Source organism: Xiphias gladius, chromosome 19 (assembly GCF_016859285.1).
Source record: "Xiphias gladius isolate SHS-SW01 ecotype Sanya breed wild chromosome 19, ASM1685928v1, whole genome shotgun sequence".
Classification (NCBI taxonomy): Eukaryota; Metazoa; Chordata; class Actinopteri; order Istiophoriformes; family Xiphiidae; genus Xiphias; species Xiphias gladius.
The window spans coordinates 3,142,971-3,168,700 of record NC_053418.1 but is presented as its reverse complement, the minus strand read 5'-3'; the positions used below and the strand labels follow the sequence as shown (position 1 = coordinate 3,168,700).

General features: G+C 43.8%; 1 long non-coding RNA gene across 1 annotated transcript in view; it reads left to right on the top strand.

Annotated features, from left to right (window-relative positions):
* The window catches only part of LOC120805085, an 83,137-nt gene that overhangs the window by 11,327 nt on the left and 46,080 nt on the right, over positions 1-25,730 (top strand). The window contains exons 2-3 of the long non-coding RNA XR_005709499.1: positions 10,221-10,268; positions 22,273-22,326. This is a non-coding gene — a long non-coding RNA (uncharacterized LOC120805085). The remainder of the gene's footprint in view (positions 1-10,220; positions 10,269-22,272; positions 22,327-25,730) is intronic.

The window sequence follows — 25,730 nt, the reverse complement described above, 5'->3', positions numbered from 1 at the left end:
TTGGGGCGTCGCCGGCTCTCAGTCAGCGTATAGACAAGCGTGTCACCGCGGCTGGTCACTGGGCAGCTGAGGGTTTCGCCGCCTTGCTCAATGGCCCCCGTGGAAGAATTGTTTCATTCACTCGACCTTCCTGCCGCAAGGGATTTGATCTTAAGAATCTCCAGGCGCTGTGTGTGTGTGTGTGTGTGTGTGTCTGTGCTGTTCTGTTTCTGTCTTTGTGTGGACACCGACTTTTAGACACTGAGAGCGAGGACATCTTTGGGAGGTCAAGACATTTTGTCCGGTCCCTCTCGTCGTCTTCAGAGGACTGAGACCTGGTTTAAGGGCTCAGGTTAGAATTTGATTTAGGTTGGGACATGGACCGTACAATCGCCATGGCCCCAGTTTGATTCTGGCCTGGGACCTTTTATTATTATCATTATTATTGTTATTAAAGGTCCCAATTATTAATCATCGAGACCCTTTTTTAAAATAAAAAATAATCTGAAGAACGAAGAATTAGGTTGAGGCCTGGGGTTAGGCCTGTAATTGGGCTGGTTAAGCTCAACACTAATTCACTCATATCCTCTTAATTATGTCCGTGCCCTGTTGTAATTATCAAATCAAATAAGCTCACCCCTCTGTAGAGCATTTTGGTCGTTTTTGAATGTGCTCTATAAATTCCTTGACTTGACTTTACCCAGGCATGGACACTGTGTCTCTGGAAGCCTAATAACTAACTAACACTCCGAAAACTCCAAAAGTAGCAATAATCAAGTATTTTTCGGTAAATTAATGAATCTATTGCTAATCTCTGACTGATATGACACAATAGTACTTGAGATGTTTACCCAGGCAGGTCTAAACACGTGTACATCACATGTCAGGGAGCTTTTTTAAATGTCTGCCACCAAGAAAATGTGAACAGATCTTTTCTTAAAATCCTCGATTAACTATTTTCAGAATGTGTGTTAAAGACTGAAAGGCGCTCGGAGTCAATAAACGACTTAAACAAGTGCATGACAGCAACTTTGGGAGTTTGAGCCGAGTTTTAGCTTTTGATGTGTTTAATCAATTCTCTAGCTCAAGTTTTTAAAAAAAAGAAAAGAAAGTAAAGTAAAATTAGTGGAATGAACAAGCCGGAGGGGCGAAGTGCTCCACGCTAAAAAGTGCTATGTAAGGATGGTGGGAACATCTCTCCGCATCTTTCTGCAGTAGGACTGTAAACAGTGGGCGTCTTGATGGAGTGAGGCAGACTTCGATTTCGGATGAAACTCTGGCAGATTTCTGTTCCACTACAACGTGCATTTTAACTCTGTGCAAATATGCTTTTGGCTGCTGTTTGATTCCAGGAGGCTCGTTCACATGAATAGCAATGAGACGTTCGTGATGCGCTCTATATTCAGGAAGCGGATCCCCCCTGCCATTCGTATGCACATGGGCTCATTGGCAGTCAAGCACACACACACGCACATGCACACGCACACACACACACACACACACACACGCAAACACACACACACAATCATTTGCTGAAACAACTACTGTATACATGTGCACACATACATTTCTACATGCACACAGTAACAGAGGTTGGGTCTCTTGTCAATATGTGCATGTTAATAATAGCAGCTTGAGTCCCGGTGCAGAAAATCAGAATGTTTGCAAACCCAAAATGTTGCGTTGTGGAGTAACATTCAAGGCTGAGATGGGTGTCGTGCTAAACAACTCATATTTTCTTGTGACCGGGGCCGAAAACATTCTGGGACCAGCTCCACAAGCGCTCATACCCGTGGGCGATGCGGACGATACTGGAAAAGACCGTGGATCCCAACGACTTGACTGGAAGAAGAAAAGCCAAAAAAAATATTTTTTATTTTTTTTAAAGTGCTGCGGAAATAAACCCAGGGAAGAGTTGGGGACATATTTTTGTGACTCCAGATTGTTTGAAAATTCAGAGAACACAATTCTTCCACATGAGGGAAAACGGTTTGAAATATTCCACAATGGTATATACTTTTCTGTTTGTTCAGAAACCAATGTCAAGGGATAACTGTGGTGAAATTTGACAGTCCCGTAACTGTTCACATGTTTTTCTGTTTGGTTTCCCTTGCCTGACATCAGGCAAACTTTGGTTTATGGCCAAGTACATGCAAAAACTAAAAAAAAATCTTCCCGTCAGCCTCAGCTCTACTTTGTGTTTTGTGCCAATTAGCAAAGGTTAGCGTGCTAATGTGGTGAACTAGCACAGTAAGCACGACAAACATTGCACCAGCTAAACATAAACATGGTAGCATTGTCATTGTGAACATGTTAGCATGCTGATGTGAGCATTAAACTCTCCGACAGCCTGAGGGAGCCGCTGACACGGCTGCAACCTCCTAGTCTTTGTCGTACCGTTCACGGGTGGACAAGACGAAGACGGTACAGCCGTGTCAGCGGCGGTGGAAATCCATGTGACCGAGCCGCAGCGGTGCTGCAGTTAACGCTGCTGGTCAACACAGTTAAAAGGTCACTGAGTTGACCTTGACCCGTGAGGAGGGCGACTCCCCCCACAGGACCACCGTGACCCCGTTGACGCCTCGCACCTCATTACCCCGGGACGACCGATACACTGAGGCCCCATGTGACCTTTATACGCACACACGCACACAATATCTCTCTCTGTCTCTCTCTCTCTGTCTCTCTCACACACACACAAACACACACACACATACGCATCTGCGTGTGACCTTCCACAGCGGTCAATCACATTTCCCGATGAGTGTGGGATCCACTGAACTGGTTTATCCTCGGGGGGGTCACCGGGGTCGCTGGCCGCTGGGACAAATTTAGCCTATTGTATTGGTTGAGTCAAGATGACGGACATTAACTTCATCTTATATACTGTTGGTTCCCAGAAGAAACTGCCGAAGTGTGTTTGTCGTCTGTTAGTATAGTTAAATGTAATGGAACCAGACAGAAAATATTATTTAGCAGTGAACAGCATATACATCTCATTAAATAGAGGACACGCTATTTTGAGTCTAAACTGAGGTCATGTGTTGGTCTTTCTTTCCTATTAATACGTACAATTGTAATATTCCTCAGTGCGTTTGTGTACAGTCTCACCATATCTACATTGTAAAGCCACTTGAGAAACCAGAACAAATTCACAAAGTGGATAAACGGATCCTATTATACCTACAGCATTATACCTGTCAAACAAGGCTCGAAGATCAAAGGTTAATGTCATTCTTCTAAAATGGTCATTACACGGCATCTATTCTTCTCAGCCACTGCTCCTTACCGGACATAAACAACAGTAAATGAAATAATCTCATAAATGCAGAAGTCGCAGAAATATATTTCACAAGGGGGATGTCAGGTCTCCATGAGAATAATAACATAAGAAAATAGCCTGAAATTAAAGTTGCGTTGAGAAACTTGCCGTTGTGCTTTCTAGTCCCGTGTCAAATAACAAGAAATTATGTTCTCACCTGTCTGTTGGTTGTTTGTTTGTCTGTGACCAACTGATATCGAAAAACACACACATACTCCCAAGAGAGAGAGAGACCCACTGATTCTGCGGAGGCGGTGACCTTCCCCTTCAGCTTCTCATTCTTGTAATGAGCGTGTCTCCTGACCTGAATGTCACAGAGACACAAAAAAAAATCGGTGTGGGCGTCCGCGCCCCCCCGCTGGTAGAAATGTATCGGTTTGGGTGAATATGTGACCTTCCCGATAGCGCCGCCGTCGAGGCCGAACTGTCCTCCACGTACTTTGGCTGCTCCGTCCTTTCATCCATCCACTTCACTCTTTTGACGCCCCGCGGGTTCCTTTGATATTTACAGTCCGTCTGACGGGAACACCAACCCTGCGCAGGCGTTTATGACAAAAAACTTCCCGTAGTAAGATTGAATGTCCATGAGAATCAAACCACTGTAAATGAACGCGAACACATGAAACATTTGTACCTACCTGGTCAGACACCTGAGAGGTGTGAAAAGTGAAAAGCAGCGTTTTGCTGCCCCTCCCCGGAAGACGGCTTCAGGACCGGTTCACCTCTGACCACGTGGGGCATTACGGACGAATGCGGTTGGATGTGCTCAGAAATGTGCTCGGCTGCACCTGTAACCACCCTCAACGGTGATGTCGCGGGGTCCAGGAGTGCACCCGTCCATGTCCCCTCAGCAGGGCGACCAGTTCAAGGCCATTCAAGACTCGAGAAATCCTATCCCTCTACGAACTGGTTCGGACCAGTTGAGGCCTGCTCACACCAGGCACATCCCCAAATATTTGTATTTTTGCAGTATTTATGACTGCGCCTTTATCCAGGCGGATCTGTCTGACTTGTCCATGGCTTGTACTTTAAACGTCACCCAGAGACAACACAGAGGTCAAAGGTTTGGGAAAGCACAACCCTTGGCCATCACTCAGGTTGTGAACCACTGATCTAATAGTCATTCGTCTTAAAACTCTATTTTCAACAGGATCTGCTGTTGAGGATTTAGAATTAACAAAGCGTCTTTTATAGTCTATTAAACTACTCGCTTTTATTTCTCTTTTCGTCTGCCCGTGATTCTTTTCTTTCTTGATACACCGTAACTTCTATCTTCTGTTTTTTTCTTCCTTTTTCGTTCTTTTTTTGCCTGTTTCTCTTTGCACTAAGTGATTGGACTTTTGAGCTGTTTTCTTTCTCATTTGACTCGAGTATTCCAAAAAAAAAAACCAAAAAAACCAGTTGCGGTCGACAGATAACAAGCCCTCAAAAGATGGATGAGATGTCTGAAACTGAAATGCAGGGACCGATATGTGCCGCCGAGCTTGTGATCACATGGGGGAAGGCACGAGGCGTTTCTCTCTCTGTCCCATCCCCCGGTTTCTCTCTTTCCTCCCCCTCTACCGTCTCTCCACCTCTCACCCCTCTCCTCCTGTCAAAGATACGTTCAGTCGTAGCCTCTGTGACTCTCTCCTCACCGCCGTGTAACGGTCACGGCGATCGTCTGCTGCAGTAAAACAAAAAGTTAAAAAAGTTAAAAAAAAAAAAAAAGGGTCAGGCAGTGAAAGCCAAGGATAAAACGCTTTTCTTTTGTTTGGACCCCGGGACAAGCCCATCGTCTCTGTTTGACTCGGAACATCACTTTTTCCGTTTCACGTTCGCAGACGTCAAATTCCCGTCCGCGCGAGAGACTGAAAATCGAGGTGCGGAATAGAGATCCGGGGCTGTCTGATTGAGCTCCAGGCAGGATCACGAAGTTGCGGATGACATGTTTGCTCTTTGATTTTCAGAGAATTAACGAGATAATGAAAAAGTGGAAGCGAGAAAAATAAGTTTTCGATGTGAAGGCCTGAAACTGAAACTTTCCTGGGACGAACGAAGGTCGAAATGAAAGATGTGGTCGTACATTTTGAGATATTTGAACGATTCCTAGGAAACCAAGTCATAAAATAAGTCCTGTCTGATCAGTGCTGTGATTTCTAATCCTGGATTATCTGTGATATTAATCATCATTTCAGTTCAAATGACCACCCGTATGTTGATGAAAGCAGAGAGACTCGAATGATACTAACCTTGTGCGAAATTTGAGCCTGAATTTGATTTCGATATTGAATATCTTCTCTGGTATTAAGATGAAAGGCTGCAGTAGAGGACTCTGACGTGTCGAAAGAGTTTTCAATGCAAGTGCGAAGTGTTGCTTTGATAAATCAGGATGTGACAAGTTGTCTGCAGGCCTGTGTGTGTTGGTGCTTGTGTGGAGGGCTCAGGGGTCGTCTCACAGTGAAATCGGTAGGTGCTTACGGTGGATATTTTGGTTATTCATGCAGATGTTTTCCATGTCTTCATTCTTAATCCTGTTTGACAGAAAAAAAAACCCCGCAGCTCAGTGGCTTCTAATTATGAAAAAAAAACAAAAAAAACCCAAGGATGACACTGGAGGCTCAAAAGCCTGAAGACAGGTGGAAATACATGGAACCGTTTTACATGGAACCGAGGCTCAGTAACAAGCACCGTGTCTAACTGTTTTTCCTGTGGTGACAAATTGACAGTTTCAAATGAAAAAAAATAAATAATTGTTTGGCTTTGACAGAATATGATTATTAACCGTGAGAGAGCAACCAGCGCTACAGTATTACACCTGATGGGGTCACAGTGCCGAGTGGTGACCCCCCCCGAGTCTCCGCTACGTCCTCCGAGCTCACCGCGGATGTTGTCAAACTCGTCAGTCGAGTGCATGCGGCTGAACCTGTACCAGGAAGTACAGTTGATTTACTTATTTCCTACCAGCTTCCCTCCGCTTTTCTGCTCCCAACTCCGCCACACGAGTCGGAACAACAGCAAATTTTGTTTTGCTGCGGTTTTTACACATTTTCAGCTCGAAGAGACGCATCTCTAAATTAGTACTCCCTTGGAAGAGAAATCCGCCTGCGACGTGGTTCTTTCCGTTTGCATTTTTGAAGGTTTAAGTTTATACATATTACCGCCGGGGCCCCGGAAGAATTTTTTGGTACTAAAACAGAAAGTGCCAGAAGCGTGTACAGGATGGTTTAAGAGTGTGTGTGTGTGTGTGTGTGTGTGTGTGGGGGGCTGTTTTTTTTTTTTGTTTTGTTTGTTTTTTCCCACTAGTTTTTTAACCACTAATTCCAATTTAAAGGTGATTTATCGCTTAACTAGCAGACGAAATACAAGCTGTCATTATTTCACACGACGAAACGATTCATCACAAAGATAAAACGGTGGGATGATAAATGTGCCATCGCCCACATATTTTAAAGTCAGTCGGTGATTATATGTGCTTATTTCACATTTTTTTAAACCATTATTTAGTTCAACATGCAGCGACAGGCCTGATGCCTTGGGGGGGGGTCATTGAGGTGCTTCATGTGACCCGTCATTACGCACCCTTCCACCCAAAATGAATTTTCAAGTCAAAAGAAGAAAAAAAAAAAAAGAGACAGACGAATAATTAGCGTGTCCACTGAAGTATTTGAAAAATCATTGCGTGTGAAAAACTTTCACTGACCACTCTCGATTGATTCACCGTGCGTGCGAGACACAGCTAGTCCCGGGGAGATTCCACAGCGAGAGAGGTGGCCTCTGCCATAGGTCAGTAGGGACGTGGGGGTGCTGAGGACGCTGCAGCAACCCCCCCCCCCTCAGATAACTGAGGTTTATTTGTTACTGTCTTGTTACACCTCGCTGCGAGCTATCCAGACGCTTTGCTATAGGGTAGCAACCCCTGTCTTATTGGCTTATTCCTGAACATCTGAAAATGCACACATGCAGCGGAGAGATGCATCGTTTCCCAATGTTTTTAATGAACCGTCAATCAAACGAGCGCGTATTGCAGGTATTGAAAAAGTAAAAAATTCCGACAAACGCCAAAAAATGAAACCAAATATTTAAATACTCATTGGTGTAAGTATTTAGGCATTTACATAAAATGTTACACCCTTCATTGAAAGAACAATGAACAAAGAAAAGCATTCGTTTGGCCCCCAACAATACCGTGATGTATTTATACACTCTTGAATTATTTGTAGATCAAGACTTTTGAATGATAAGAGAAAGTGTGCATAACGCAACATTTGCAACTTTCACAGGCGTCGTGGGAGCTGAAGTTGCTGAACGCTCGCCGCGTGATCACGTTAATGTCGCCAGCCTTTCATGAAAGACAAAACCCACTGGCTTCACAAAAGCTCGCGTAGGATACCGGGCTCTTTGTAAACCTGCAGCATTAGTGCACAGAAGAAACGTGGGCAGCATACGACCACCTGCTCAACTGTCACCTTTACCTCCCCCCCAAGGTCTCACACCTCCCACCCGCCACAGACCCCTCCAGATGCTGCAGCTAACAAAATAAAATTCCGGCTTCCTCCTGAAGGTTTACTGCTGCTTCCTGGTTTTCCTTCTCTCTGGACCAAATCACACACTTGTTAGGGTAGAGGGTGGGTGCGTGCGCATGTGCGCATGTGCGCGTGTGTGAGAATGTGTTTCTGTGTTCATGTGTGTGTTGTGGATGATAAACAAGTCTTCACATCCAGTTATCTAAGGTTAGAGTGTTGGTTCTTTAATGCGTGTGTGTGTTTAAGGAAAAGCAGTAATCTGTACATCAAACAATATCTTTGCTACACTAGACGACGCGCTGTGTGTGTGTGTGTGTGTGTGTGTGTGCATATGAACATGTGCATGCGTGCGGTTGTTTTGTGTGTGTATATATGTGTTTTAAGTGTGCTGCGGACGTACACGGGGAGCTGTGTTATGTACATTGACGAGCGTGAGCTGCAAGTAAAAATCGCCGAATCTCTAGATCAAATAACGTCTTTGTCACTGTTCAAAGTGTGTGTGTGTGTGTGTGTGTGTGTGTGTGTGTGTGTGTGTGTGTGTGTGTGTTCTTGTCTGACCGTATTCGTGTGCGTGTTTGTTTCTCGCCATGTGGGGATTCATTACCATTCTGCTGAGTTTTCTTCTTTATAAATAACTCCTTTGGGAGCTTCGTGTTGAGCCTTTTAAAGACTCATTAGGATTCGCTGTCCCGTCGTCCCATCTGTGGAAAAACTCTAGCACGTTCATCGTTCAATGCCGCTAATGGCGCCGCTCGTCTCGGTGCCCACGGTTTAAACGAAGCCATTTGCATCTCGCATTTGCAGCGTTTAGGTGACGTCAAGGCGGCGCAGCGGTGGAGAGGGAGGGCAACCGGGGAGGGACGCTCAGTTATCTGTCGTTAAAGGAACAAAAAAAGAAAGTCTTTCTACTTCTCTCTTCTCAGATCCACGTCCACGTGCATCCCTTTGTTAGTTCTCTTGTCAGGACCATGAGGGTCTGACCTCAACGCTACCGGGAGCTTCCAAGCTTCCGAAAAAGTGCAGTGCCACTGGTGTTCACTTGATGCTGGCTCCAAAAAATCTCCACATTCATAGAATTTTTCGTATACTTTTTTCTTTTTTTATCGAGCAGCCCATTTCAAATGCAGATACAGAACATTGTATCAAATCTCACTATAACGAACCCAAAGGATGTGTTGTAAATATTGTATTGTAATATGTATAAGAGCAAATAAAGAACAAAGGAATGCGCAAAAAAAAAACTCGGAACAGAGTCTGATTAATCCCTGGGAGTCACACTACGCCCTTCCCATTCTCCATCTATATTTCACTCATATTTATAGGATATTTTGAAATATTGAAAAAGTGTGAAATGTACATTGTCTTCTACTTTCAAAATGCAGAGTATAATGGTTGCCAAATTTGACCAAATTCTCCCCAAGTTGTTATTCTACCGAAATTCTAAGTTGTTGTTTTTAAAAAACACATCCAGGCCACCGCATCCACAACATTTTATCCCCAAAGTCCAAACAACATCCTTAAAACACATATTTTTGAGTAAAATGTTGAATACTATACATTCTGCGGTACCGTGGCCGCAGCTTGTGTCTAAACGGTACGTCCGCTGTGTCAAATGGTGCAGATTATACGATGAAACATGGTGTGTGTTTAAACTTTCACAGTCTCATAGCTAATTGAGAATCATTGTTACAGAGAGGGTTTTTTTTTTTTAGGGTGAAACTTGTTGACGTGATTTGGAGCGCATCTCAGTCTATCACAGCCATAATGATTATACCCTGGCTCCACCATTCTTTTCGGGTTTAAGTAAGTGTCAAAGTTTGACGGTAAAACTTGCAGCCTATCGTGTGAGTGATTCAGAATTTACTCTCAAGTTTTCGCTTGTTTTAGTTGTTTATTTTTTCAGATTGAAAATCATTTTTGTTATCCCGCTATCCATTTTTGTATTTTACCTCTTGCTGCAGCCTTAAACACTCCCGGACACATTAAAGGCTCAACGCATATTATTTGAAAATGTTTTACCCAGGTGACCCCCGGTGGTCGTATCAAAAAAAGACACTATGGCAGACCACAGTGCAAGCTCAACTTGTGCAATCATAATTAAAAAACCACTTAAAAAGCCTGATCCTTTCCTTCAAGGAATCACAACAACTAGTATAGATTGAAATCCCAATTTTCAGATCATAATTTACTTTTTTTGTTTGAAATGATCGTGTGCTGTGCCCAAGCTTTAAGCAAAAAAAGGTGTGTAACTCTACCAGTGTGTGAACTTCACCCCTAATATTTCGTGTAACAGCGAAAGAACTGTTTCTACTTCTGTAAAGCAGTGTTTCAGTCATATGAGACATTTCTGATGAAACACTGTCTCTGATATTCACCCAAATATTTTTTTTTTTGTCTCCCCTCCATCTCTGCAGTGTCGGAGCCAACCCCACCTTGGGCTGAGGCCGGCCTCCAAACAGCGGGTGGGTAAACATTTGAAACCTTCAATTACTAATAGTTTTTGTTTTGTGTCTGTGTCCTCCACACTGAAAGAACAGGGAGTTCGCACGCACACACACACACACACACACACACACACACACACACACAGTCAGCTATGCAAAACGTACCGTAGAGTTGGCTCGGTGTACACAAAACACTCCGTGCTGATAACTTGGCTCAAAACATCACATGACGACCATCCTCCATTGGTCTGCATGTCTGTGTAGGCGCAGTGACACAACTTTAGCTCGGTTCCTTTGGCATTAGATTAAAAAAAAAAAGGACGGGGGAAGTCATGTGGAGTGACGCGCGACTCCTGGACTGGACCGTTTTGTAGACCACGTGGACCCCACATGGGGAAGTAAAATCCAGATGAATGACAGCAGGCCATGCTGCACTTTACTGAATCTGACGTGTTTTTTTATCTAGTGTCACAGAGAGATCTGTTATGAACAGTATTAGCGGGGACTGCAACTGGACCCCGTATGTTGTAAACAAAAAATGAGGGTCGGGTAGAAACACAACAAAAAAGAGGCGTTATGTAAGATAACATTATGGGAGGACAGTGACTGTGTGCTTTTCACTTCCTGGGTCTTCGGTCGGCATCTGAGTTCAGCTAACAGCTTTGTCACCAGTCACAATGACCCAAAATAAACTGTGTTTACTGTGAAAGCACTTTTAGTGTTTCCGACAGAATAATGGCTCCGCATAGACACACAATGTGATCATTCATATATACTGAATACTATATGTTATTAATGTGTACCGCTTCTACCGTGTAGTTCTTGGCTGGACCGCAACAGTGGGGCCGTCCCTACAAACACGAATGTCCATGACTGACCGACTGACTAAGTGATGGAGCGATAAAGTTACACCGCTGGTCGGACGAGTGCCGCTTACGTTACACCATTGGTCGTCGCTTTTTCAAAATGAATCGGCGCAAACAGTTTCTGCTGCATCATCAGGCGGGTGTCTACAGGCAGTGTTGAAAGCTTAGCACCTTTGTCGCTAGATTTACTGACTTTTCAGACCCCTTTAGCTGCTCTTCTTCACAAAGGCCCCTAGTGACAAAGGCCGCTGACAGGGACGTGAGTGAGCTTCTAACTCTCTCTCTGAGTGATGATTTTACAGGGAAATACGGCCGAAATCACAGCACAGCCGTCGTCTTTAACTTACGTGTGCGCTGATTCCATCGTGGTTATAAAATCAGGATTTTAGCGGTGCAGACATACTTGTTCCTTTGTCTGACAATAGAAACAAGAAAAACATGTTAAGGGGTTTATTGGGAATTTGGCCGTGTTAAACTACTGTATATGTGAGCACAGAGAGTGGGAGAGAAGCAAACAGGTAAAGCGCGGTCCAGCCACATACTAGGTTACTAGTACATACCATACCACTTCCATGCAAAAAGAAATGTATATTTACAATCCCTCAAAGAACATTTATGCTAATGTGGTCTTTCAACATGGAACATTTGAGTTAAGTATCTATCAGGGACAATAAATGATGATGTGGTGTTTACGTCCGTCACTCATCACTAAACAGGTAAGTCGTTGAATGGCATAATTTTGCTAAAACTTCCTCAAAGTTTCCTTCCCTCCTTTGCTTCCTAAAACTACAGTGGTGCAGAGGCCAAACCTGAACAAAGAGAAGAGTGTAAGCAAAAAGACACCTGATGTGTGAGGCGGCTCTCTGCTGAGCACGCTCAGGTGTGAATCAGACAGTGTGTGTCTGTGTCTGTGTGTGTGTGTGTGTGTGTAGAAGACGTCATCGGGTTAACAGGGACACTCGGCAGCTGCTGAACTTTCTTTGAAGATAGTTTAACACACTTACACACACACACACTCTCCTTCCACTCAGGCCTGAACACTGGAGGCCACCGCTTTGATCTTGTCCCCGTGTTTGGCTGCCGTCCTCCCCCCTTTCTCTCTCCTCTTACCCTGTCTTGTGTAACTTCTTTGTTTCTTTATCTATCATATCATATAACTAAATTCAGAAAACCTTTTGTCAGCAAAAAAAAAAAGATAATTCTCGTACTTCCAAACCACTTCTGATACATCAGTACATCTCAGCCCGCAAATAACATCCTGCCACTTGAGCGCTTTAGTTGACTAATCCCCCCTCTTTCTTTTTTCTCTGTGCCTCAGCTAATCATAGACTGTCTGAGAATGCGGCCAAACGCATCTTTCATCTCACGCTCTCTCCTAATTCCCTTTGTCAGTCGGGTGCGTGTTGAACAAACCTGAATGAGTCTGCCGATCCAGTGGTTTGCGTTTACGTGAGCGGCCCCCTCGAGGTCGCTGAGCATTGAGGGCTCGGAGGTGTTCACTTACCGGTTACCTCATCCAGATCAAAGCGGAGGAGAGACACCCTGCGTTGATCATTTGAGAAGCATGAAGTCAGCACTGGTCTTCTGAATCCCCAGGGGTGCTACTGACACAGGGAGGCAGGAGATGATGCTTTAATGCTGGTTTTTCTTGTGCCAAGCGAACATGTAGAATAGGTGCTGATGGCGGAGCCTGGCCAGAACCCGCGTCACACACTCAAAGGTTAATTCTTGTGATATTCTGCGTTCTTCTTGTTGTTAACGAACCCATGACGTTAATAAAACAATGAGCTGATCCTACCGACAACTATTGCCCGTGTTTCCAAAGCCTGATATATCTTCTTCCTCCGTGCCGCAGAGCCACACTGTTGCACCATAGACATGTTGCTCCACTACCATGACCACACACGCTGTAGTTTATTTTGACACAGTCCCACACACACACACACACACACACACACACACACCGTCCTGCTTCCCCAAACACTCGCGAGAGCACCGAATGGGTTTTAATCCGCCACTGAAAATAGCCCCCAGGAAATGCACTATACCCTCCTATTTGATCCCAGTTGGATTAAAACCACAGTGACCAGCTGTATTAGGAAATTATTTAGCCTTTTTTTAAACAGATAAAAGTATATATTTGGGATTGTTTTTCGAGATTTGTCTTTCATTGGGAACCAATGAGCCTGGGCCCGAGTGCCACGGAGAAGGAAAGTCGGAAAATACTGAGAGATGGAAACATTTGTTGGTTTTTGGTGTTTTCTTCGAACTTGTTGACAATAAGCACCATTGACAACAAATATAGAGTAACACTAGCTTCATCTTTTAAGAGAGTCTCAAACCAGCTCTATGGTGGTAAAAACCAAGGACATGCTCATTGTCACCGTACGCACAGTAAGCATGTACGGTGAAAACATCAATGACAAACCTGTGACGTTGTGGCACAGTTGAATGACTATTCTAAACCCAAACATGAGAACTGAAACGCCTGCGTGGTCCGTGGTGGCGACACACAAGGCTCAGTCATTTTCAGTGTTTTGCTGATTCATACCGACTCTCATCAAGGATTTACGTGGATTTGGATTGAAACTGACGCGGATTTTACCTTCCTGCGCATCCAGAAGTAGTTTATTCTGTTTCTTTATGTTAAAGTAAGTAGTTCAGAATCAGCATCACAAAAGTCTGTTTTTAATACTTCAACATTTAGAAGAAGTTTTTCAGACTGGAGTGCCGTAGCAGTTGTCAAAGACTGAATCGAAGCACACACAACGTTGCTTTACCCTGATGTGTGTATGAAATGGACTTTGCACCGCGTGAACGTCAGCACTTGCCTCAGGTTCGCTTCGAGAGACGTACGATCCGTAATTGAACTGAAAGGAGTAAGAACTTCAAAAGAAGCAGATATGAGCTCTGGAGATGAGGCAAAGAAACTCAAAGTGATTCATTAAAAGAAAAATAAAATGTAGAGGGGAAAGTAGTCTGGATGTCAAGCGCAGGTTGAGATAAAATACCAAACGGCATCAAGAGTCTAGATGGAGATTAACGACATACAAACAACTAAATAGATGAATGAAAAGTAAAGATATAGAAAATAAAAATGGCCCAGAAAAAAACATAGATTGTCATATATACTGTAAAAGAGGCCGTAGATCACATTGTACATTGTGAAATCATCTGCTCAAAACAGTTTTAAATTAGATCCTGACATAGTTTAAAGGAGATTTTCTTATAAGCACCGATGTTACTCTACGTCGCTAAAGTGCTTGTAGAAATGTTGCTTATAGCAGGCGCCCGGATAAAAAGGCCCGGAGAGGGAACAACAGAATCATTCCTTTGGTCTGTCACCAGTTTGTGTGTTAGTGGGTCACAAGCGGGAATCGCTTCATTTGTGGAGTTTGTGCCCTAAAAAAAAAGAAAAAGACATGAGAACGATAATCACCACCCACCTTAGCTGCCATCTGGACACAAAGGAAAAGAGTGTGTGTGTGTGTGTGTCTGCGTTTGTTTTGGAGGAGGAATCGAGCGCAGGTGTGACATTTCAGCTGTTATGTAATGTTTCCCTGATAGACAGACAGATTTGGTGAGGACCCGGGGCCAGTGGGCACAGAACGGCTACTGTTCAGCTCTGAAGACTGAGGGGCCTCATGGATGTTAGGAGAGTCTCCTGGCAATGGAAACAAACCGGCGGAGGAGGACAAACAGCCGAGAGCCCACTGACCTGGATTCAGCAGAGACGCAAAACATTTCACGGCAGAGGACCGCTTTTCACACCAAATGCCGGGGGGGGTCGATATCACGAGGCACCTCCTCGGGATCAGGCTGCAGTGTTTGTTCACAGAGCTACTTTTCCCAAGTGGACGTATTTTAATGTGAAGCATTGCTACACATTAGCTTCAAGCTGTATTTGGATCTTCTTAAAAAGTACATTCATTTATTTAGCTTAATTGGCTGCCCGTATTCAAAGGCTCTGCACACACACATGGTTTCACCCACAGGGGTGTTTTCACTTGCTCGGCATGTGCACATGGAGCTTGACTTCCGTGTCTGCGACTCTCCCGCTAGTTGCTCGGTCTGTAACGGCACTGGACAACTAAAGATGCGGTCGCACTAAACCTCGTTTCACGTTCGTGGCATTCCCGTAACGAACAGAGTGGGACACGGTCGCTCCCGTTGCGACTGTCGACGTGACGAGGTCGCCGAAGCGAAAGGATCTGGCGAAAAAACAAAATGCAGGGTTGAGTGTAGATTAGCGTTTATCTGCCGTTTATCTAGTGGTCGCTGTGACTGCGATGGCTCCGTACTGTTCCAAAATCTGTCCGCATTACACCGAGCAGTGCGTCCGTGAGTGCGAATGCTTGCGAGGCGGCGAAACATCACACAAACTGGATCTCCCTGATCATATGTATCACCCTGAGACCTGAGACACCCTCGCCAACGCCCGGCCCCTTGCGTTTCTCAAAAAAAAAAACGAATGGCAGTTTTTCAGTCTGACGACTGCGGTCCTGCTGCGCGAGCGCCCAGAGGCATGCGGGAAACGAAACATCTAGAGGACATCTCGACGGGTCGGTAACGCCGCAGGGTGCCCCCCCCCCCCTTTGCCCCGTCAACTGACAAATCTGCTTCCTACGAGGCCGTCTGCAGAGGACTAATTCCATTTTAATTTCCTCCCAGACCCACGGCGTGGACGCCATCTCTGCAATAAAGCCCGCAAGATTATTTTCCAATTTAAACATTGTGTAGTCAGCTTTGTTTTCATTTTATAGTACAAGGTAAACACTTTCTGTGTTGATTATGTTCCCTCTGAAAGATCTGATCCTCAGTCTGCCCTGAGTTATTTCAGGCTGAGTCCATAGAGGGCATTTAGAGTCTATGCAGAGGGACCAGGAACAGTTTTAATCATTAGTGTCTGTTTAACATTTAAACATTTTTTCCTCTGTGTTGAGATGTTAGTTTTCTTTATGATGCAGGTTGAGATTATTTATTTAAGTTATTTTGTGTTATGTTTTGTCAATGTTTGCCGTCCCCGACTCCGATATTCCTCTATGGAGCGAAATGATTTCAGCCGTACCGACGTGAGAATCTCATCTTTCGCAGGTCTCTTAACATTTATTGGACGGTAGGAGGAATTATTGTTTCAGGGACAATCATTTCAGCAGGAAAAAAAAAAACTGAATTTCTGCTGATATGAAAGCATTTCGGTAATATTGCTTTGAGTATATGAAGAAATGATCCTGATCTCTTCATGTCTGATACAAAGCGAGTAAACTGTGGTGGAATTAAACCATTTCCTGGGCACATTTTTACCGATGGTATTAAATCTTTTCGTTTCAACTCACATTCGTGTTATGTTTTGTTGTCACTCTAAGCCTTTACATTAATCAGAAAAAGGACTCGGAGAATGGAAACAAATGAAACACAGAGTCAATCTCTGACCAATATCAGAATAACACAACTGGCTATAAATACACAATCACTCCGCATCGCCGTGGCCTGATTCGCTCATGACCCGGTTCTCGGCGATTGACGGACTGTGTCACATGCTCCAGACGCCTTTTCAAAAATAGGGCGGGGGGCGGCTGTCTAGAAACTTTTCACAAACTTTGACCAGCTTTCGTAACAGCATCACATGACAGGCCCCTCAAGGCCCGGGGTCAACATACTGTACAGACAGAATGAGAGTTACAGGACATTTCAGGATTTCGTGCCCTGCGGAAAATATCAGTCCTAACAGGGGTCAGGCAAAGTTGAAGGAAACTGTGACCTGAAACTGCCGTGGAACAAAATGAAGACTGACATCTTTTCAGAGGCAGAATAAATGTAGCCTAAGAGAGGTACCATATTTGGAAATTTTAAGATGGAAATTTTTTTTTGTAGTGTACACACTTGACCTAATCTGTGTTGGCACAGGCTGTCTGCTTCTTTTTGAGACAGCTGTTGTTATGTAAGTTGAAGTTCTGCTACGGTCGAAGGTCCTCCAGATACCTGTCTAAATCTGTACTCAACCGCTTGGCTCCCCAACGTTCTTACACAACAGCAGACTGATCACGGCAGCTTTTTTTTTTAATGTAACCCACAGCTGTCGGAGCAGCTGTTAACGGAGCAGCTCTTGGTTTAAACGTCTGAATAGCGTTAGATAGTGTACATCAGAATTTCAATTGAAACTTGATATCAGTGATTTAAGAAAAGCCTCATAATTATGTCACGGCAACTAGGGCTGTCATTCGGTATCAGAAATCCAAACCTTCATTCGAATGTGGGAATAAATTAAACATTCGGACTGTTCTGACCTGTTTGAATTCAAAATTTTACGGTTTATAAGTGCAACGGACGCATTTGAAGTAGTTTTAAAATTTCCTCTCAACCTGACCTGCTCCTGCCCCACTGACCTATCAGTAAACTAAGCTAATGAACAAGAATGGATGAGCGAAGCGGTGCTTCCCGGACAATCACAACGCCGAAGCGTCTGAGAAGCAGCGTGTGGAAGTCTTCTGGGTTCCACCTACACCGTAGGTTTAAAATTTGTTCAAACAAATTAATTGTTTGAACAAATTATGCATTTGAATTCGATAACTTTTTGAAAAAGCGACAGCCTTAACAACTTAGCGAAGCAGGCATTGGCGCGGAGAACAATGGGGAAAATGAATGTTGGTCAGGAGACTAGCACTGGGGAATTTAGGCCGGTTTCAAGAGGCTTTGGTTGTTTGCAGGTTAGAAGACCCCATAGGTGTCTATTAAATAATGGCTACCTTTTATACAGTTGTTCTTTCAGCAGCACTTTCATGACTAAACTTCAATATTCAGCAAGTTCTACGGGATCTTCTTGACACAATTCTGGGAAAAAGCCGTACGAAAGCGATGACAAAGTGAAAACTCTTTGCATACACTAAAGGGGTTATTATGCAGGTTTATGCAACTTGACTTTGCAGGAATAATCATTTAGGATGAAGAGGAGAGGTCAGTGGGGTCGGAGGTTTTTTTTGGTCATCGTCGGGTTGTAAAGTAGGAGGTCCAACTTAACCCGGTCAACTGTAGTTCAGGCCAGCCTCTGTCGTCCAGATAATAATCCGGTTTTCCTCAGATGTCGCAGACCAGCGGCCTCCTGTCATCCTCTAACAGCAGCTTTGTAGTTGTCGGATGTCACAGGTCAAAGGTCAGCGGTAGAAGCACCACTTTGAGGCTCAAGCCCCCGAAGCAGTCATCTCTTGACCAGAGGGGAAAATGTTGAGAGGCACAGTGGATGTTCTAAAAGGTTCATGTTATAACATTTGCGTTGCTCACTAGATGTGTGCTTGTTCACCGCTTGCTTCCTCGTGTCATCCTCCCTTTCGTCGCCCTCCATGTTACTTTTTTTTTTCTCCTCTCAGTCTCACTCTCACTTTACAACCTTTAGGGGGGCCTGGACAATGAACAGTGGTCGGCAGTAATATTAGCGGTGAAACGACCCCGGATGACCTGACCTACTTTGCTCTTCCAAATGACCGACGGGGGTTGTGACGTGTTCGTGATCAAGCAGAGTTCATGCGACCCATCGGTGTAGAGATTTTTTTTGACGTATCGCAAGTACTCCTTTTAGCCACCACCTTTGATTTCAGGCGATAACATTTTAAGGTGAAGACAAGCTGGGAACTGACTTTATACACCAACGGGTTAAACGATTCTCTCAGTCCGACGTGACGTTTCGGAAGACAGACTGGCTGTACGTGACAAAGGAACGCTGCACTTTCTCTGAAAACGTGTTAATGGATTTGGCAGTCAAATAGGATTACATCACATTCAGGCTGCTTATGGATGCCAGTAGCTGCAGTCTGGAAAAAAAAAATAACCCTGTGACGTTCCTTGCAACAGCCCTCGCTGCTTTCCCCTTATAATTCCTAAAAAGCTCAATGAGCTGATGACCTTTACCACAATCTGTTCTTTCTTTTCAATTAGTCTCTGCACTGCCCCATAAATGATTCACAGATTCCAGCCTGAGCCTGTATTAATAACTAATAAGGCTAAGTGACATGAGGGAACAGTTAGTTCGCTGGCGCAGCAGAGGGTCAAAAGGGTCTGAGATTACACCGGTCACGCTGAGACAAAATGTACACTCCCAAAGCAGGGGGCCATCTGATCCAGAGCGAAAATGGACCAGTTCTGCTGGTATTATCCAAGCAGCTTGTAAATTATATCGGTCATTATGTGCCTTTTGGTTTTGGGAATTATTCATGCCAGCATGGTCTGCTACAGCCCCGTACAGTGGCTTGTGTAGGCTGCCTTGTACAGTAAAAGGGGGCTATATTCAGAATTTCTGAAATATGAGTTGATCTCTTGATCCTCAGGCTACATAATGCAAACAGCTCGCAACCGCCATGGTCTAATCAGTTAAATCCCTCTTTTGACTAATATGGTTTAAGAGGATTTCCTCTATACGTTATTATGGCATCATTTCCTGGTAAGAGATCATTTCCTTTTTTTCCCCCTAACTCTGCAATCATATGTTTGACTCTGTTATTTTTGAAAAAAATATCCTCAAGGTTTCTTCTTCTGCAGGAGCGTGACACACCGACGCATAATACAAGTATACACACACCTACACTCAATCGAACGCAAAAGGAGAATAAATAACAGCATCTAGCGTGGCAGCATCAAAGTGGCCTTTCCCATTGATTTCCTGTTTCTGTGTCACAGAGAAACAGGTTGGCTAATAGGCTGAGTTGTGCAACAGCACGAAGCTGTAGGCTTTTACCCATAAATCCCTGCCAGTGCTCAACTTGAGGAGATTAAAGTTGAGGGAATGCCCACCCAGACAGCAGCACATGGAAGTGGGTTCTGCAGTGTCATTTTCAGTTATTTTTTACTCCGCTGGAATAAAGTCACGGAGATTTGAAACTTTACTCTTGAGTTTTGACTTCTTACTCTTACCCAGGGAGATGCAGAATTAGGATTTTGAGCTTTTACAACAATGAACAAATACAAAATTATAGGAATAAACTATGAAAGTATCAGCTTTCTCTGTGATTAATTTTTAAAACTCAAGAGTTTGGATGTTGATCACAAGAGACCTGAATCAACAGTCTGTAAAATTGCTTGTGTTTACCCTCGATAATTCCTCGGCACAAACAGAAAGGAAATATTTGTTTAATTGTCTCGTCTCCTGGCCTCTGAATGCTGGGACAAATGGTTCATTACGTGCTTGGTTAGGAGAGCCTGCCTTCTTTCTCATAATCCAGTTATTTCCCAGCGTGACGAGTCTCTGTGACTGTGTGGAGGAACACCCTGAGAATCTGGCTGGTGTACGTCTCTTTGTTCAGCACCAGGTCATCACGTGACTTGCACAGGGAAGCTCTTTATTCTGCTCCGTCGGCTCTTTCTGTATTTAAAGCTGCGACTTTAATTAGCCTGTACGTGCTGCCCTGATTCAGGCCCACATTAAATGCAGATGAGTACCATTACTCTCGGCGCAGGCACCTGTCCCGCCGTGATAGATTTGGACTTTTTATTAGCATCATTATTTTCCCCAGTGCCGTCAGCTTGCTCTGTCTGCAGGGCCCACAGCTCAGCAGGTTTCTGCTTGACCGCTGCTTTGTGCCAAAAGATTTATCCGTTTTACCTCGTTGGGTCACTTTTGTCCGACACACTTGGCTGCGACAGGAGCGACTGTCGTCTCGTAGAGGCTTCATAATTTGGGTTCGGGGTGCTGAAGAGATCTGGTCACAAAAAGGGTTCACATAGTGCTACGGTGGTCTGTCACGAGGGATTGTAGAAATACTGAGGTCATGAATCCAAGTTGTTAATTTTTTAATTGTTCCACGTTTATTTGTTCAACCGTTTTATTATAATGTCAGAAATTCTTTTTCTCACTGCATGATGGTCCTTTTTCCACACTGCCAGAAGTACAAGTCTGATACAGTAATACCTTTTATTTCTTCTGGATAAAAATAGTCAAATTTGAGGACATTCACGCGAAAATAATGTTAGAATAGACCCTAAGACACAAGGCATGTGTTATTTGTGTGTAACTGTTCAATGTAAACTCCTCCTCAATTTGTTTAAGAACCCCACGCTCCCAGAAAAAAATGCAGAGGACATGACCTTGGTGTCTCGTCTACAGCCCCGACGAGCTGTTTCAGGGCCACGCAGTATATAATTTTCCAGGGGTTAACGCCTGTCTTTATCTATTAGAAATGGGCAAGAACACTAAGACAAAAGTTATAGAAAAACGACGTATGCTATCTGTCTCTGGATACATTATCTGGATAATGACAGACAATCCACGGGCCTCTGCATTCACACCTGGTATCAATAAGCGTTCTTGTTATCTTGATTCGGGCCACGTTGTGACGGGATCTCCATATGGAAGTTAGCCACAGACAGACATAATTCATTGTTAAATTACTGTTTGTGAAGGAAGAGTTGCTCGCTACTCCTACTACTTGGCGGGCGGAGGCGGAGGCGGAGCTGGGTGGCCTTTTTCCCATTTCTGAGCGGATTTTTATCATAACAACACGGTCCTGCTGCACAGATTAACACCTGGCTCAGACCGATCACCCACAGACAGGGTTTGAATGGTAAAAGGAGAGTTTTGGGGCTGTGCTTACCTTGACTGACGGGTTTCCAGCGCTATCGCAGTCGGCTGGGGATGGATGCAGGCTTTCTTGCCCCACCTCAGCTCCATCCAAGTTCCACCTTGTTGCCTAAATTCAGATCTCCTTGACCCAAAAAATCCTGAGAGGAAAGAGATGCGTAAACGTACTTCAGACCGTTAAGATCCACGGTCCTCTGTTCCAAGGCAGATAGTTCCAGTAACTCAAAGGCCCTTCCGATTTGCTGTGTTTGTCCTCTCGGCCACGAAGCCTTTTCACTTCCATGGCCTGATGGAGATTTCCCAGGACGTAAACACAAACTTCAGAAACTCCCTTTAGAAACCTGTGTCTTTTATAACATTATTTGATCTTGAGGCTGCTGTTGAGAAAAAGCGAGCACGCTCAGCTAACTTCCCTCAAAAAAAATTAACCGTACAGCATGATTTTTTTTTTTTTTTTTTTTGCATAAAATGACCCCAATATACTATATTTGCATAACAGTGATAATGTTTCTGATCAATACCAATGATAGATTATTTCTAACCATTTTCTGTGTGAAAGTAAAAGAATCTTTTTTCTCTTTCTTCTCTTCAGCCAACTATCTTTGGGACATTAACCAATGAGAGGGCACGGTTTGACAACAGACTGGTGAGTCACCGCCATATGAACTATTTCCAAATGGATAACGATGCTCGCAAAGTCAGGACATTTGGGGTTTGAGGGTGTGAGGGTGACGTTAGTTTTTATTGAAAAACAGCAAGTAGTGGGAATTTTAATTAACTTAAAATTCCTGAGGATAAATATTCCCAAAAGCAGCAACAGATGTCTGTGTCACTCTGTGTGTGTGTGTGTGTGTGTTATTGTTTTCAGAACTGAGTCTACCCTCTAAATACGGTGGAGTGTGACTTTTTTGTTAATACTGATACATTATGAAAATACTGTCCTCTCTCTCAGCACAGCTCAAGCATTCCCCTGCCCGACAGATGGCAAAAAAATCTTGTCTCTTTGTTGATGATACCACGTTCTGATTTCCTCGGTCTCTCTGTTGTTGTGAAATGCAAATGGCGATGGCAGACGCCACAGAGAGCCAATTAACCAGCAACAAAGGAAATTATTAAGCTGGTCGGTTGTTTGCCTGGCAAGATCTGTCGGAGGGGGGGGGGGGGTCACCAGAGAGCCAATGCCAGCTGGCATGACTTATTCAATTACTTAGCCCAGCGGCACCAAATGAAGCCGGCGGATTTATGGATTCGCCCATTTCCCATTTATCAGAAAACAATAAAAGTGTTCCTTTATTCTCTGTCTCCAAAGCACCCTTGGGCCCTGTGACCATTGAGCAGGATCTCTCTGCTCTGACTCTGCCTTTCTTCAGTCTGGTCTAAGTAATGGACTGCAGCAGTTGGGTGGGCGGACCAGTCTTGATTCACAGGTACAATATGTATCGGGGCCGATCAAGAAAAGACCCTTTAAAGCCTTTGAGGATGCGAAGAGCCAAATCCGGTCCAGAGCCAGAGTGGATCATGGATGTTTGGTGGCATTTGGTTTGGTGGAATGTGTCCAAGTTTTTCAGCTGCTCTGAGGAACAAAGACGGGGCACTTCACTCTTTATTAAGGTTTGGATCAATGTTAATGTGTGAAAAGATGTGGACGTGAAAACTTCTGTGGCTTCAAGTTCAACAGGGAAGGGCTCATTTAAAACCGAACCAGGTTCAACCAGCGTGTGGCCGACAATTGCTTTTCATTAGGAACTGTACATCTGCATGTCAGTGTTACCTCACTAAGGTGTTGAAAGAGAGTAAGAGTTGAAACACAAGTCAGATGGAAAATCAGCATTTTTTTGTTTCTGTCAACCGGTCAGAACTGGAGATATAGCTAATTAGATTTAGCTGTTGTCTCGTGCTAAAGACCTTACAATCAAATCCATTCCAGCCCCGGTTCGCGCGGAAATACTCGCTGTAACTGCCATTTAACTAGACTTTTAAAGGATGTTTTGTTTTGTTTTTTGGCCGCAGAAAGTTGACGTAAACGTACATAATTTAATAGTGTGAGGTATAAATGGATAATTAGCAACTGGTATGTTTCTCAACTGATCTAAACTGAAAGTATAGCCCTGTCCTGTGCTTTGGGAATTTCTGGCCTGCGTTTGAGAAGCTGTTTTTATGCTCTAAATACTGTTTCAGAGGCTTCTCTATCATGCAGAAAAAGAGCAGGGGGAATCACTAAACTTGTATTTTGAGAGCCAGATCCATTTTAAATTTATTACAGTCACCAAATACCTTCTAAAAATGTATCACAAAATATTGTCTTTAATGCCACTACAACGATAATTTCTGAATCCAAATTTTCGACTGATATATTGTCAATTCCAATTCCTTAGCTGGGTGTCCTGTTCATAATTTAGTTTGCATTGTTTCCCCACAATGTAGCTGTGTGAACGGATTTCTGTCCCTGCAACAAAACTGTTACACGTAAAAAAAAATAAATAAATTTTAAAAAAAATTGTGGGGATGATTACTACGGTCAAAAGGTTATTTATTTAACAAGAAAAACTAATTTTATTGCTCGCCTAATCCTTTGCGGCTAATCCGGCCTTTTTACTGAAGTGGTGAAAACAATATGGACTGAATTGATACGGCATTAAAAGGAGCTTTAAAAAAAAAAAAATCCCTGTCACTCATCAGCATGTGCGTGCCCATCGGGGGGTCACAAATCGGACTTTCTAAGGTTCATGGGCTAAAGCTATTTAGAACCGCCACGTTACATAATGCCAGGCTTTCTTTTGAGCTGGCTTAAGTCTTTCAGATGATCCACTCAGGATTCATTTCCCTTTTTTTTCCTGAAGAACTGCGGGTTCAGGGGAGGTTTTTTTTTCTCTTCCTCTCTGACCGAAAACCTCCTTACGGATTTCGCGTCGGGCTCAGAAGTGTGAAGCCCCAGGTGGAGCGGCGGCCACCGGCCGTAGATTTATGCTAACGCTATGGATACCAGACAATAGCACTCTCAGTGGGATAGGCAGCCAGAGAAGACAGCCGCCATGATATAACCACAGACGGCTTAACTCTCATGCATCACGGGGCTTTGTGGGATTAATCTAATAATAAATCCGGAATTGTGGCTAAATCCTAATTGATTTTTTTTTTTTTTTTCACCCATGTGGACATTGTACTCATCATTATATAGTGGCTAAATCCAACATGCAGCTGCGTCTGAGAAGTACTGCATTACTGGGATGAAGACTAGTGTTTCCCACATTTTTTAAAATAGAAAAGGAAGAAAACGCCTTAATTTTGCAATCTCGCCGTCGAGATTTCCTCAGAGGTTTCTCTGCATGTAGTGTCCAGATTCGACGTGCATTGAAACACAACATAAATTCCAACTAAATCTAATATAGAGCCGAATACGAATAAGTCTTTGATGCTGTTGCCTTGAAGTTGATGACTCCTGTAATTTAATGAGGGATAATTTACTGCAGTCATTTGTCGACAATTGTGTAGCTCTTTGATTTTAATTAAAGTTGAATAAAACAGCACCGAATGTCTTATAATGGACCAGAACCCTTTGACTGTTAATAGGGATGGGTTTCCCATGACAACGGCAGCAGGATGCCAACTAAGGAGGCAAATACTGTGGATTTTAATGAAGGTGGGGTTTTGGTTGCGGGCTTAGCATCTCCTGTTAAACCAGTTGGGAACTGCGTTTAAAGTCTTTTACCATTAGCAGTCAATTTTATCCGAGAAGAGAGTAGTTCTGACACACGTATAACACACGCTGTAACTATACGGTTGTATCCGTGCATAATTACCTCCGCCAAGGAGGTTATGTTTTCAGCCGTGCAATGTGTGTGTCAGCAGGTGGGAACCCATTAAATTTTCGGGCAGATCCGGATCATTTACTATGAATTTAAAATTTTTTTCTCTGGTGTATGTTTGACATTGGCCTTGAAGGACGTCTGCGCTCTCGGAGTGCCCTTCTAGTTATCTTTGTAATCACACTATAGGAATTTGGCCTGCAACACAATGATCAGACTGAATCAGTCAGTGAATAGTTGACAC